Source organism: Lissotriton vulgaris, chromosome 5 (assembly GCF_964263255.1).
Source record: "Lissotriton vulgaris chromosome 5, aLisVul1.2, whole genome shotgun sequence".
Taxonomy (NCBI): domain Eukaryota; kingdom Metazoa; phylum Chordata; class Amphibia; order Caudata; family Salamandridae; genus Lissotriton; species Lissotriton vulgaris.
In genome coordinates this window covers 1566353116-1566365981 of record NC_141693.1, presented here as the reverse complement: position 1 = coordinate 1566365981, position 12866 = coordinate 1566353116, and the positions used below count along the sequence as shown (strand labels likewise).

The following is a 12866-nucleotide window of genomic DNA, read 5'->3' as shown; positions in this document are numbered from 1 at the left end:
ATCTTGCATAGCATGCAAACACCACATCAGTGCATTTAAAAATACTTTTGTAGAATAATAAATATGATGAATACATTGTTGTCACGGGATAACCATAAACTGAGGAGCTGCAAACAGTACTGTGTCAGCTACATACAATAAAATTTAACTCAAAGAAATATCAAAAGAAGAGCATCATCATATTAAAGTTTCTAGTCAACATAAGAGTTGCACCATAGCAGCTTATGGTGCTTTCTGCTCAGATTGGGCCTCCAATCCCACATTGACTTTTTTAGTTCTTTGCAATTTTAAAAAACAATTCCTGCTCAAAGCTAGCTTTTCAAAACCATTCAACCTATTACATTTATTTCTCTAACCTGTGAATGTGGTCCATGTTCTCTTTTCCTCATTCCCATCATGATACTCCCTTTCCGGAAACCAAGTTCACTTCTTTATCCAGCCCACCCATCCAAGGTCACCAAATCTATGAAGCAATTCTGCTTTTTCTCACATTCTCTCCATGTACAAGATACCTTGTATCAATTGAATGGACAGCAGGAGAGGTGAATATTTATGGTTAGTGGGGGTGGGGTTTTGAAGATTAACCTCATTTGACTAAGAGCCGGGGTATCTGGGAGAAAAAGTATTTTAAGGGGGATGAAGTTCATATCTCCTTGGTGAAATTTCTAGAGCCTTATTTCATCCTTTCTGTGGATGCAGACTCAGTCGGAACAGACGTCCTAGTCCTCGCTCTGCCTTTCAAAGGAACTTTAAATATGCATGGCTTATTTGGCTTTGCCCGGCAGGGTGAGAATGGCGTTTGTCAGGCGTTCGTCAGGCGATCGGAAGGGGTGAGGCAATAGTTTATGGTTCAATGGTTTTCATGAAGTCTTCTTGATAAGATGAAAGCAGGAAAGGGAAGCTTGTCAATAAGCAAACTTAAGACAAGGTGTGACTCCTAGAAAGAATGACTTGAAAACAACATACAGAAACACACATATAAAAAGGCCCTGATGAGGCTTGAACTCATGACCCCTGGTTTACAAGACCAGTGCTCTGCCACTGAGCTACAAGGCCGGTCTGCCTGCAGTTTGTAAATCGCAACATGTATTCTTACTGCGGTATGAAGATATCTATGATTTTGAGACTCTGTATGGAAATGCAGTTGCATTTGAATGTCTACATGTGTGCACAAATCGAAGAGCATGCTTAAGACACTTTTTTTGAAAGTAGGAAAAACTCCATTTTGATTTGAGAACATAAGAGTATTCACATTTATGACCATACTGAAAGCTCTACTGAGTATGTCCGCAATCAGTGACAGATAGAGAACTCACTTATTAGAAGTGATCTGTCTCTGTGGGGCAGACAAATGTAAACACGCATACACTTGAGACGGCTGAAACTTTAGGAGTAAGAAATGCTTTCTTATCAGTCTATCTATCCAAACTGGTTGGAAGGCCAGGAGTGAGGAATAGGCAATCCTCTGGACACTTCATGAAAGATCTAATTTCAATTAAGCACAAAATACTTCCCTTTTTTTGACATAAATGCCATAATGGAATAGTCAGTTGGGCCCTTCTAGGGGATTATGGCAGTGTCTTGAAAGAGAGTGTAATTGTACTACGAGACATGCTCACCTTCAAAAGAGTGTCTGATGGCTTTCCGACAAAGGTGGGATTCGAACCCACGCGTGCAGAGCACAATGGATTAGCAGTCCATCGCCTTAACCACTCGGCCACCTCATCTGCCTTAGGGGCCTATATTTCATTTTTGGTGAAATTCTAACTATGTGCTAATTAAAAATAAGCATAAGTTTATCCTAGACTGTGTCAGAATGGCAAATGTATGGGGTGTTCAATAGACAGAGCACACGATATAGCAGAATTATCAAATCTATTCCATTTGGACTGTATTTTTAATAGTCATGATAACATGCTAGCATGTGAGTCGATCTTGCACAGTGAATAATGGAGCAGTGCAGTATCTACTTGGTTAGCACTAGATGGCTCAAATGGGGAGAAATGAAAACAGTAAGCTCCAGTGGCGCAATCGGTTAGCGCGCGGTACTTATACAGCAGTACTTGCACTGAGCCATGCCGAGGTTGTGAGTTCGAGCCTCACCTGGAGCAGTTGATTGGTTTTCATAAACCATTTCACTAAAAGTAAAGATTAGACTCAGAATAAAGACGGCTCTTGCTAGAGAGTCTTAACTTCTTTTCAGGATCTGCGTGTCCGACTCCTCCAGGTGCCAAATATCACATATCCTATGCGATGCTCCTTATAAACATTCAATGATGTACCATCTTGCATAGCATGCAAACACCACATCAGTGCATTTAAAAATACTTTTGTAGAATAATAAATATGATGAATACATTGTTGTCACGGGATAACCATTAACTGAGGAGCTGCAAACAGTACTGTGTCAGCTACATACAATAAAATTTAACTCAAAGAAATATCAAAAGAAGAGCATCATCATATTAAAGTTTCTAGTCAACATAAGAGTTGCACCATAGCAGCTTATGGTGCTTTCTGCTCAGATTGTGCCTCCAATCCCACATTGACTTTTTTAGTTCTTTGCAATTTTAAAAAACAATTCCTGCTCAAAGCTAGCTTTTCAAAACCATTCAACCTATTACATTTATTTCTCTAACCTGTGAATGTGGTCCATGTTCTCTTTTCCTCATTCCCATCATGATACTCCCTTTCCGGAAACCAAGTTCACTTCTTTATCCAGCCCACCCATCCAAGGTCACCAAATCTATGAAGCAATTCTGCTTTTTCTCACATTCTCTCCATGTACAAGATACCTTGTATCAATTGAATGGACAGCAGGAGAGGTGAATATTTATGGTTAGTGGGGGTGGGGTTTTGAAGATTAACCTCATTTGACTAAGAGCCGGGGTATCTGGGAGAAAAAGTATTTTAAGGGGGATGAAGTTCATATCTCCTTGGTGAAATTTCTAGAGCCTTATTTCATCCTTTCTGTGGATGCAGACTCAGTCGGAACAGACGTCCTAGTCCTCGCTCTGCCTTTCAAAGGAACTTTAAATATGCATGGCTTATTTGGCTTTGCCCGGCGGCGCTTGCCCGGCAGGGTGAGAATGGCGTTTGTCAGGCGTTCGTCAGGCGATCGGAAGGGGTGAGGCGATCGGAAGGGGTGAGGCAATAGTTTATGGTTCAATGGTTTTCATGAAGTCTTCTTGATAAGATGAAAGCAGGAAAGGGAAGCTTGTCAATAAGCAAACTTAAGACAAGGTGTGACTCCTAGAAAGAATGACTTGAAAACAACATACAGAAACACACATATAAAAAGGCCCTGATGAGGCTTGAACTCATGACCCCTGGTTTACAAGGCCAGTGCTCTGCCACTGAGCTACAAGGCCGGTCTGCCTGCAGTTTGTAAATCGCAACATGTATTCTTACTGCGGTATGAAGATATCTATGATTTTGAGACTCTGTATGGAAATGCAGTTGCATTTGAATGTCTACATGTGTGCACAAATCGAAGAGCATGCTTAAGACACTTTTCTTGAAAGTAGGAAAAACTCCATTTTGATTTGAGAACATAAGAGTATTCACATTTATGACCATACTGAAAGCTCTACTGAGTATGTCCGCAATCAGTGACAGATAGAGAACTCACTTATTAGAAGTGATCTGTCTCTGTGGGGCAGACAAATGTAAACACGCATACACTTGAGACGGCTGAAACTTTAGGAGTAAGAAATGCTTTCTTATCAGTCTATCTATCCAAACTGGTTGGAAGGCCAGGAGTGAGGAATAGGCAATCCTCTGGACACTTCATGAAAGATCTAATTTCAATTAAGCACAAAATACTTCCCTTTATTTGACATAAATGCCATAATGGAATAGTCAGTTGGGCCCTTCTAGTGGATTATGGCAGTGTCTTGAAAGAGAGTGTAATTGTACTACGAGACATGCTCACCTTCAAAAGAGTGTCTGATGGCTTTCCGACGAAGGTGGGATTCGAACCCACGCGTGCAGAGCACAATGGATTAGCAGTCCATCGCCTTAACCACTCGGCAACCTCGTCTGCCTTAGGGGCCTATATTTCATTTTTGGTGAAATTCTAACTATGTGCTAATTAAAAATAAGCATAAGTTTATCCTAGACTGTGTCAGAATGGCAAATGTATGGGGTGTTCAATAGACAGAGCACACGATATAGCAGAATTATCAAATCTATTCCATTTGGACTGTATTTTTAATAGTCATGATAACATGCTAGCATGTGAGTCGATCTTGCACAGTGAATAATGGAGCAGTGCAGTATCTACTTGGTTAGCACTAGATGGCTCAAATGGGGAGAAATGAAAACAGTAAGCTCCAGTGGCGCAATCGGTTAGCGCGCGGTACTTATACAGCAGTACTTGCACTGAGCCGTGCCGAGGTTGTGAGTTGGAGCCTCACCTGGAGCAGTTGATTGGTTTTCATAAACCATTTCACTAAAAGTAAAGATTAGACTCAAAATAAAGACGGCTCTTGCTAGAGAGTCTTAACTTCTTTTCAGGATCTGCGCGTTCGACTCCTCCAGTTGCCAAATATCACATATCCTATGCGATGCTCCTTATAAACATTCAATGATGTACCATCTTGCATAGCATGCAAACACCACATCAGTGCATTTAAAAATACTTTTGTAGAATAATAAATATGATGAATACATTGTTGTCACGGGATAACCATAAACTGAGGAGCTGCAAACAGTACTGTGTCAGCTACATACAATAAAATTTAACTCAAAGAAATATCAAAAGAAGAGCATCATCATATTAAAGTTTCTAGTCAACATAAGAGTTGCACCATAGCAGCTTATGGTGCTTTCTGCTCAGATTGTGCCTCCAATCCCACATTGACTTTTTTAGTTCTTTGCAATTTTAAAAAACAATTCCTGCTCAAAGCTAGCTTTTCAAAACCATTCAACCTATTACATTTATTTCTCTAACCTGTGAATGTGGTCCATGTTCTCTTTTCCTCATTCCCATCATGATACTCCCTTTCCGGAAACCAAGTTCACTTCTTTATCCAGCCCACCCATCCAAGGTCACCAAATCTATGAAGCAATTCTGCTTTTTCTCACATTCTCTCCATGTACAAGATACCTTGTATCAAGTGAATGGACAGCAGGAGAGGTGAATATTTATGGTTAGTGGGGGTGGGGTTTTGAAGATTAACCTCATTTGACTAAGAGCCGGGGTATCTGGGAGAAAAAGTATTTTAAGGGGGATGAAGTTCATATCTCCTTGGTGAAATTTCTAGAGCCTTATTTCATCCTTTCTGTGGATGCAGACTCAGTCGGAACAGACTTCCTAGTCCTCGCTCTGCCTTTCAAAGGAACTTTAAATATGCATGGCTTATTTGGCTTTGCCCGGCAGGGCTTGCCCGGCAGGGTGAGAATGGCGTTTGTCAGGCGTTCGTCAGGCGATCGGAAGGGGTGAGGCAATAGTTTATGGTTCAATGGTTTTCATGAAGTCTTCTTGATAAGATGAAAGCAGGAAAGGGAAGCTTGTCAATAAGCAAACTTAAGACAAGGTGTGACTCCTAGAAAGAATGACTTGAAAACAACATACAGAAACACACATATAAAAAGGCCCTGATGAGGCTTGAACTCATGACCCCTGGTTTACAAGACCAGTGCTCTGCCACTGAGCTACAAGGCCGGTCTGCCTGCAGTTTGTAAATCGCAACATGTATTCTTACTGCGGTATGAAGATATCTATGATTTTGAGACTCTGTATGGAAATGCAGTTGCATTTGAATGTCTACATGTGTGCACAAATCGAAGAGCATGCTTAAGACACTTTTCTTGAAAGTAGGAAAAACTCCATTTTGATTTGAGAACATAAGAGTATTCACATTTATGACCATACTGAAAGCTCTACTGAGTATGTCCGCAATCAGTGACAGATAGAGAACTCACTTATTAGAAGTGATCTGTCTCTGTGGGGCAGACAAATGTAAACACGCATACACTTGAGACGGCTGAAACTTTAGGAGTAAGAAATGCTTTCTTATCAGTCTATCTATCCAAACTGGTTGGAAGGCCAGGAGTGAGGAATAGGCAATCCTCTGGACACTTCATGAAAGATCTAATTTCAATTAAGCACAAAATACTTCCCTTTATTTGACATAAATGCCATAATGGAATAGTCAGTTGGGCCCTTCTAGGGGATTATGGCAGTGTCTTGAAAGAGAGTGTAATTGTACTACGAGACATGCTCACCTTCAAAAGAGTGTCTGATGGCTTTCCGACAAAGGTGGGATTCGAACCCACGCGTGCAGAGCACAATGGATTAGCAGTCCATCGCCTTAACCACTCGGCCACCTCATCTGCCTTAGGGGCCTATATTTCATTTTTGGTGAAATTCTAACTATGTGCTAATTAAAAATAAGCATAAGTTTATCCTAGACTGTGTCAGAATGGCAAATGTATGGGGTGTTCAATAGACAGAGCACACGATATAGCAGAATTATCAAATCTATTCCATTTGGACTGTATTTTTAATAGTCATGATAACATGCTAGCATGTGAGTCGATCTTGCACAGTGAATAATGGAGCAGTGCAGTATCTACTTGGTTAGCACTAGATGGCTCAAATGGGGAGAAATGAAAACAGTAAGCTCCAGTGGCGCAATCGGTTAGCGCGCGGAACTTATACAGCAGTACTTGAACTGAGCCATGCCGAGGTTGTGAGTTTGAGCCTCACCTGGAGCAGTTCATTGGTTTTCATAAACCATTTCACTAAAAGTAAAGATTAGACTCAGAATAAAGACGGCTCTTGCTAGAGAGTCTTAACTTCTTTTCAGGATCTGCGTGTCCGACTCCTCCAGGTGCCAAATATCACATATCCTATGCGATGCTCCTTATAAACATTCAATGATGTACCATCTTGCATAGCATGCAAACACCACATCAGTGCATTTAAAAATACTTTTGTAGAATAATAAATATGATGAATACATTGTTGTCACGGGATAACCATAAACTGAGGAGCTGCAAACAGTACTGTGTCAGCTACATACAATAAAATTTAACTCAAAGAAATATCAAAAGAAGAGCATCATCATATTAAAGTTTCTAGTCAACATAAGAGTTGCACCATAGCAGCTTATGGTGCTTTCTGCTCAGATTGTGCCTCCAATCCCACATTGACTTTTTTAGTTCTTTGCAATTTTAAAAAACAATTCCTGCTCAAAGCTAGCTTTTCAAAACCATTGAACCTATTACATTTATTTCTCTAACCTGTGAATGTGGTCCATGTTCTCTTTTCCTCATTCCCATCATGATACTCCCTTTCCGGAAACCAAGTTCACTTCTTTATCCAGCCCACCCATCCAAGGTCACCAAATCTATGAAGCAATTCTGCTTTTTCTCACATTCTCTCCATGTACAAGATACCTTGTATCAATTGAATGGACAGCAGGAGAGGTGAATATTTATGGTTAGTGGGGGTGGGGTTTTGAAGATTAACCTCATTTGACTAAGAGCCGGGGTATCTGGGAGAAAAAGTATTTTAAGGGGGATGAAGTTCATATCTCCTTGGTGAAATTTCTAGAGCCTTATTTCATCCTTTCTGTGGATGCAGACTCAGTCGGAACAGACGTCCTAGTCCTCGCTCTGCCTTTCAAAGGAACTTTAAATATGCATGGCTTATTTGGCTTTGCCCGGCGGCGCTTGCCCGGCAGGGTGAGAATGGCGTTTGTCAGGCGTTCGTCAGGCGATCGGAAGGGGTGAGGCGATCGGAAAGGGTGAGGCAATAGTTTATGGTTCAATGGTTTTCATGAAGTCTTCTTGATAAGATGAAAGCAGGAAAGGGAAGCTTGTCAATAAGCAAACTTAAGACAAGGTGTGACTCCTAGAAAGAATGACTTGAAAACAACATACAGAAACACACATATAAAAAGGCCCTGATGAGGCTTGAACTCATGACCCCTGGTTTACAAGGCCAGTGCTCTGCCACTAAGCTACAAGGCCGGTCTGCCTGCAGTTTGTAAATCGCAACATGTATTCTTACTGCGGTATGAAGATATCTATGATTTTGAGACTCTGTATGGAAATGCAGTTGCATTTGAATGTCTACATGTGTGCACAAATCGAAGAGCATGCTTAAGACACTTTTCTTGAAAGTAGGAAAAACTCCATTTTGATTTGAGAACATAAGAGTATTCACATTTATGACCATACTGAAAGCTCTACTGAGTATGTCCGCAATCAGTGACAGATAGAGAACTCACTTATTAGAAGTGATCTGTCTCTGTGGGGCAGACAAATGTAAACACTCATACACTTGAGACGGCTGAAACTTTAGGAGTAAGAAATGCTTTCTTATCAGTCTATCTATCCAAACTGGTTGGAAGGCCAGGAGTGAGGAATAGGCAATCCTCTGGACACTTCATGAAAGATCTAATTTCAATTAAGCACAAAATACTTCCCTTTATTTGACATAAATGCCATAATGGAATAGTCAGTTGGGCCCTTCTAGTGGATTATGGCAGTGTCTTGAAAGAGAGTGTAATTGTACTACGAGACATGCTCACCTTCAAAAGAGTGTCTGATGGCTTTCCGACGAAGGTGGGATTCGAACCCACGCGTGCAGAGCACAATGGATTAGCAGTCCATCGCCTTAACCACTCGGCCACCTCGTCTGCCTTAGGGGCCTATATTTCATTTTTGGTGAAATTCTAACTATGTGCTAATTAAAAATAAGCATAAGTTTATCCTAGACTGTGTCAGAATGGCAAATGTATGGGGTGTTCAATAGACAGAGCACACGATATAGCAGAATTATCAAATCTATTCCATTTGGACTGTATTTTTAATAGTCATGATAACATGCTAGCATGTGAGTCGATCTTGCACAGTGAATAATGGAGCAGTGCAGTATCTACTTGGTTAGCACTAGATGGCTCAAATGGGGAGAAATGAAAACAGTAAGCTCCAGTGGCGCAATCGGTTAGCGCGCGGTACTTATACAGCAGTACTTGCACTGAGCCATGCCGAGGTTGTGAGTTGGAGCCTCACCTGGAGCAGTTGATTGGTTTTCATAAACCATTTCACTAAAAGTAAAGATTAGACTCAAAATAAAGACGGCTCTTGCTAGAGAGTCTTAACTTCTTTTCAGGATCTGCGCGTCCGACTCCTCCAGGTGCCAAATATCACATATCCTATGCGATGCTCCTTATAAACATTCAATGATGTACCATCTTGCATAGCATGCAAACACCACATCAGTGCATTTAAAAATACTTTTGTAGAATAATAAATATGATGAATACATTGTTGTCACGGGATAACCATAAACTGAGGAGCTGCAAACAGTACTGTGTCAGCTACATACAATAAAATTTAACTCAAAGAAATATCAAAAGAAGAGCATCATCATATTAAAGTTTCTAGTCAACATAAGAGTTGCACCATAGCAGCTTATGGTGCTTTCTGCTCAGATTGTGCCTCCAATCCCACATTGACTTTTTTAGTTCTTTGCAATTTTAAAAAACAATTCCTGCTCAAAGCTAGCTTTTCAAAACCATTCAACCTATTACATTTATTTCTCTAACCTGTGAATGTGGTCCATGTTCTCTTTTCCTCATTCCCATCATGATACTCCCTTTCCGGAAACCAAGTTCACTTCTTTATCCAGCCCACCCATCCAAGGTCACCAAATCTATGAAGCAATTCTGCTTTTTCTCACATTCTCTCCATGTACAAGATACCTTGTATCAATTGAATGGACAGCAGGAGAGGTGAATATTTATGGTTAGTGGGGGTGGGGTTTTGAAGATTAACCTCATTTGACTAAGAGCCGGGGTATCTGGGAGAAAAAGTATTTTAAGGGGGATGAAGTTCATATCTCCTTGGTGAAATTTCTAGAGCCTTATTTCATCCTTTCTGTGGATGCAGACTCAGTCGGAACAGACGTCCTAGTCCTCGCTCTGCCTTTCAAAGGAACTTTAAATATGCATGGCTTATTTGGCTTTGCCCGGCAGGGTGAGAATGGCGTTTGTCAGGCGTTCGTCAGGCGATCGGAAGGGGTGAGGCAATAGTTTATGGTTCAATGGTTTTCATGAAGTCTTCTTGATAAGATGAAAGCAGGAAAGGGAAGCTTGTCAATAAGCAAACTTAAGACAAGGTGTGACTCCTAGAAAGAATGACTTGAAAACAACATACAGAAACACACATATAAAAAGGCCCTGATGAGGCTTGAACTCATGACCCCTGGTTTACAAGACCAGTGCTCTGCCACTGAGCTACAAGGCCGGTCTGCCTGCAGTTTGTAAATCGCAACATGTATTCTTACTGCGGTATGAAGATATCTATGATTTTGAGACTCTGTATGGAAATGCAGTTGCATTTGAATGTCTACATGTGTGCACAAATCGAAGAGCATGCTTAAGACACTTTTCTTGAAAGTAGGAAAAACTCCATTTTGATTTGAGAACATAAGAGTATTCACATTTATGACCATACTGAAAGCTCTACTGAGTATGTCCGCAATCAGTGACAGATAGAGAACTCACTTATTAGAAGTGATCTGTCTCTGTGGGGCAGACAAATGTAAACACGCATACACTTGAGACGGCTGAAACTTTAGGAGTAAGAAATGCTTTCTTATCAGTCTATCTATCCAAACTGGTTGGAAGGCCAGGAGTGAGGAATAGGCAATCCTCTGGACACTTCATGAAAGATCTAATTTCAATTAAGCACAAAATACTTCCCTTTATTTGACATAAATGCCATAATGGAATAGTCATTTGGGCCCTTCTAGGGGATTATGGCAGTGTCTTGAAAGAGAGTGTAATTGTACTACGAGACATGCTCACCTTCAAAAGAGTGTCTGATGGCTTTCCGACAAAGGTGGGATTCGAACCCACGCGTGCAGAGCACAATGGATTAGCAGTCCATCGCCTTAACCACTTGGCCACCTCATCTGCCTTAGGGGCCTATATTTCATTTTTGGTGAAATTCTAACTATGTGCTAATTAAAAATAAGCATCAGTTTATCCTAGACTGTGTCAGAATGGCAAATGTATGGGGTGTTCAATAGACAGAGCACACAATATAGCAGAATTATCAAATCTATTCCATTTGGACTGTATTTTTAATAGTCATGATAACCTATGTGAGTCGATCTTGCACAGTGAATAATGGAGCAGTGCAGTATCTACTTGGTTAGCACTAGATGGCTCAAATGGGGAGAAAAGAAAACAGTAAGCTCCAGTGGCGCAATCGGTTAGCGCGCGGTACTTATACAGCAGTACTTGCACTGAGCCATGCCGAGGTTGTGAGTTCGAGCCTCACCTGGAGCAGTTGATTGGTTTTCATAAACCATTTCACTAAAAGTAAAGATTAGACTCAGAATAAAGACGGCTCTTGCTAGAGAGTCTTAACTTCTTTTCAGGATCTGCGTGTCCGACTCCTCCAGGTGCCAAATATCACATATCCTATGCGATGCTCCTTATAAACATTCAATGATGTACCATCTTGCATAGCATGCAAACACCACATCAGTGCATTTAAAAATACTTTTGTAGAATAATAAATATGATGAATACATTGTTGTCACGGGATAACCATAAACTGAGGAGCTGCAAACAGTACTGTGTCAGCTACATACAATAAAATTTAACTCAAAGAAATATCAAAAGAAGAGCATCATCATATTAAAGTTTCTAGTCAACATAAGAGTTGCACCATAGCAGCATATGGTGCTTTCTGCTCAGATTGTGCCTCCAATCCCACATTGACTTTTTTAGTTCTTTGCAATTTTAAAAAACAATTCCTGCTCAAAGCTAGCTTTTCAAAACCATTCAACCTATTACATTTATTTCTCTAACCTGTGAATGTGGTCCATGTTCTCTTTTCCTCATTCCCATCATGATACTCCCTTTCCGGAAACCAAGTTCACTTCTTTATCCAGCCCACCCATCCAAGGTCACCAAATCTATGAAGCAATTCTGCTTTTTCTCACATTCTCTCCATGTACAAGATACCTTGTATCAATTGAATGGACAGCAGGAGAGGTGAATATTTATGGTTAGTGGGGGTGGGGTTTTGAAGATTAACCTCATTTGACTAAGAGCCGGGGTATCTGGGAGAAAAAGTATTTTAAGGGGGATGAAGTTCATATCTCCTTGGTGAAATTTGTAGAGCCTTATTTCATCCTTTCTGTGGATGCAGACTCAGTCGGAACAGACGTCCTAGTCCTCGCTCTGCCTTTCAAAGGAACTTTAAATATGCATGGCTTATTTGGCTTTGCCCGGCAGGGCTTGCCCGGCAGGGTGAGAATGGCGTTTGTCAGGCGTTCGTCAGGCGATCGGAAGGGGTGAGGCAATAGTTTATGGTTCAATGGTTTTCATGAAGTCTTCTTGATAAGATGAAAGCAGGAAAGGGAAGCTTGTCAATAGGCAAACTTAAGACAAGGTGTGACTCCTAGAAAGAATGACTTGAAAACAACATACAGAAACACACATATAAAAAGGCCCTGATGAGGCTTGAACTCATGACCCCTGGTTTACAAGACCAGTGCTCTGCCACTGAGCTACAAGGCCGGTCTGCCTGCAGTTTGTTAATCGCAACATGTATTCTTACTGCGGTATGAAGATATCTATGATTTTGAGACTCTGTATGGAAATGCAGTTGCATTTGAATGTCTACATGTGTGCACAAATCGAAGAGCATGCTTAAGACACTTTTCTTGAAAGTAGGAAAAACTCCATTTTGATTTGAGAACATAAGAGTATTCACATTTATGACCATACTGAAAGCTCTACTGAGTATGTCCGCAATCAGTGACAGATAGAGAACTCACTTATTAGAAGTGATCTGTCTCTGTGGGGCAGACAAATGTAAACACGCAT

At 40.8% G+C, this 12866-nt stretch overlaps 16 non-coding genes across 16 annotated transcripts; 5 read left to right on the top strand and 11 right to left on the bottom strand.

The window, feature by feature from the left end:
* Positions 1–984: 984 nt before the first annotated feature.
* TRNAT-UGU (transfer RNA threonine (anticodon UGU)) lies at positions 985–1056 on the bottom strand. Its single transcript has one exon. It is a non-coding gene; the product is annotated as a tRNA-Thr (tRNA).
* Positions 1057–1645: 589 nt separating this feature from the next.
* On the bottom strand, positions 1646–1727 carry TRNAS-GCU (transfer RNA serine (anticodon GCU)). The gene has a single exon. It is a non-coding gene; the product is annotated as a tRNA-Ser (tRNA).
* Positions 1728–2016: 289 nt separating this feature from the next.
* Positions 2017–2111, top strand: TRNAI-UAU (transfer RNA isoleucine (anticodon UAU)). Its single transcript has 2 exons — positions 2017–2054; positions 2076–2111. It is a non-coding gene; the product is annotated as a tRNA-Ile (tRNA).
* Positions 2112–3299: 1188 nt separating this feature from the next.
* Positions 3300–3371, bottom strand: TRNAT-UGU (transfer RNA threonine (anticodon UGU)). Its single transcript has one exon. It is a non-coding gene; the product is annotated as a tRNA-Thr (tRNA).
* Positions 3372–3960: 589 nt separating this feature from the next.
* TRNAS-GCU (transfer RNA serine (anticodon GCU)) lies at positions 3961–4042 on the bottom strand. The gene has a single exon. It is a non-coding gene; the product is annotated as a tRNA-Ser (tRNA).
* Positions 4043–4331: 289 nt separating this feature from the next.
* Positions 4332–4426, top strand: TRNAI-UAU (transfer RNA isoleucine (anticodon UAU)). The gene is made up of 2 exons: positions 4332–4369; positions 4391–4426. It is a non-coding gene; the product is annotated as a tRNA-Ile (tRNA).
* Positions 4427–5596: 1170 nt separating this feature from the next.
* On the bottom strand, positions 5597–5668 carry TRNAT-UGU (transfer RNA threonine (anticodon UGU)). Its single transcript has one exon. It is a non-coding gene; the product is annotated as a tRNA-Thr (tRNA).
* A 589-nt stretch (positions 5669–6257) lies between these two features.
* Positions 6258–6339, bottom strand: TRNAS-GCU (transfer RNA serine (anticodon GCU)). The gene has a single exon. It is a non-coding gene; the product is annotated as a tRNA-Ser (tRNA).
* Positions 6340–6628: 289 nt separating this feature from the next.
* Positions 6629–6723, top strand: TRNAI-UAU (transfer RNA isoleucine (anticodon UAU)). Its single transcript has 2 exons — positions 6629–6666; positions 6688–6723. It is a non-coding gene; the product is annotated as a tRNA-Ile (tRNA).
* A 1188-nt stretch (positions 6724–7911) lies between these two features.
* Positions 7912–7983, bottom strand: TRNAT-UGU (transfer RNA threonine (anticodon UGU)). The gene has a single exon. It is a non-coding gene; the product is annotated as a tRNA-Thr (tRNA).
* A 589-nt stretch (positions 7984–8572) lies between these two features.
* Positions 8573–8654, bottom strand: TRNAS-GCU (transfer RNA serine (anticodon GCU)). The gene has a single exon. It is a non-coding gene; the product is annotated as a tRNA-Ser (tRNA).
* Positions 8655–8943: 289 nt separating this feature from the next.
* TRNAI-UAU (transfer RNA isoleucine (anticodon UAU)) lies at positions 8944–9038 on the top strand. Its single transcript has 2 exons — positions 8944–8981; positions 9003–9038. It is a non-coding gene; the product is annotated as a tRNA-Ile (tRNA).
* Positions 9039–10194: 1156 nt separating this feature from the next.
* On the bottom strand, positions 10195–10266 carry TRNAT-UGU (transfer RNA threonine (anticodon UGU)). Its single transcript has one exon. It is a non-coding gene; the product is annotated as a tRNA-Thr (tRNA).
* Positions 10267–10855: 589 nt separating this feature from the next.
* Positions 10856–10937, bottom strand: TRNAS-GCU (transfer RNA serine (anticodon GCU)). Its single transcript has one exon. It is a non-coding gene; the product is annotated as a tRNA-Ser (tRNA).
* Positions 10938–11220: 283 nt separating this feature from the next.
* On the top strand, positions 11221–11315 carry TRNAI-UAU (transfer RNA isoleucine (anticodon UAU)). Its single transcript has 2 exons — positions 11221–11258; positions 11280–11315. It is a non-coding gene; the product is annotated as a tRNA-Ile (tRNA).
* A 1170-nt stretch (positions 11316–12485) lies between these two features.
* TRNAT-UGU (transfer RNA threonine (anticodon UGU)) lies at positions 12486–12557 on the bottom strand. Its single transcript has one exon. It is a non-coding gene; the product is annotated as a tRNA-Thr (tRNA).
* Positions 12558–12866: the final 309 nt, after the last annotated feature.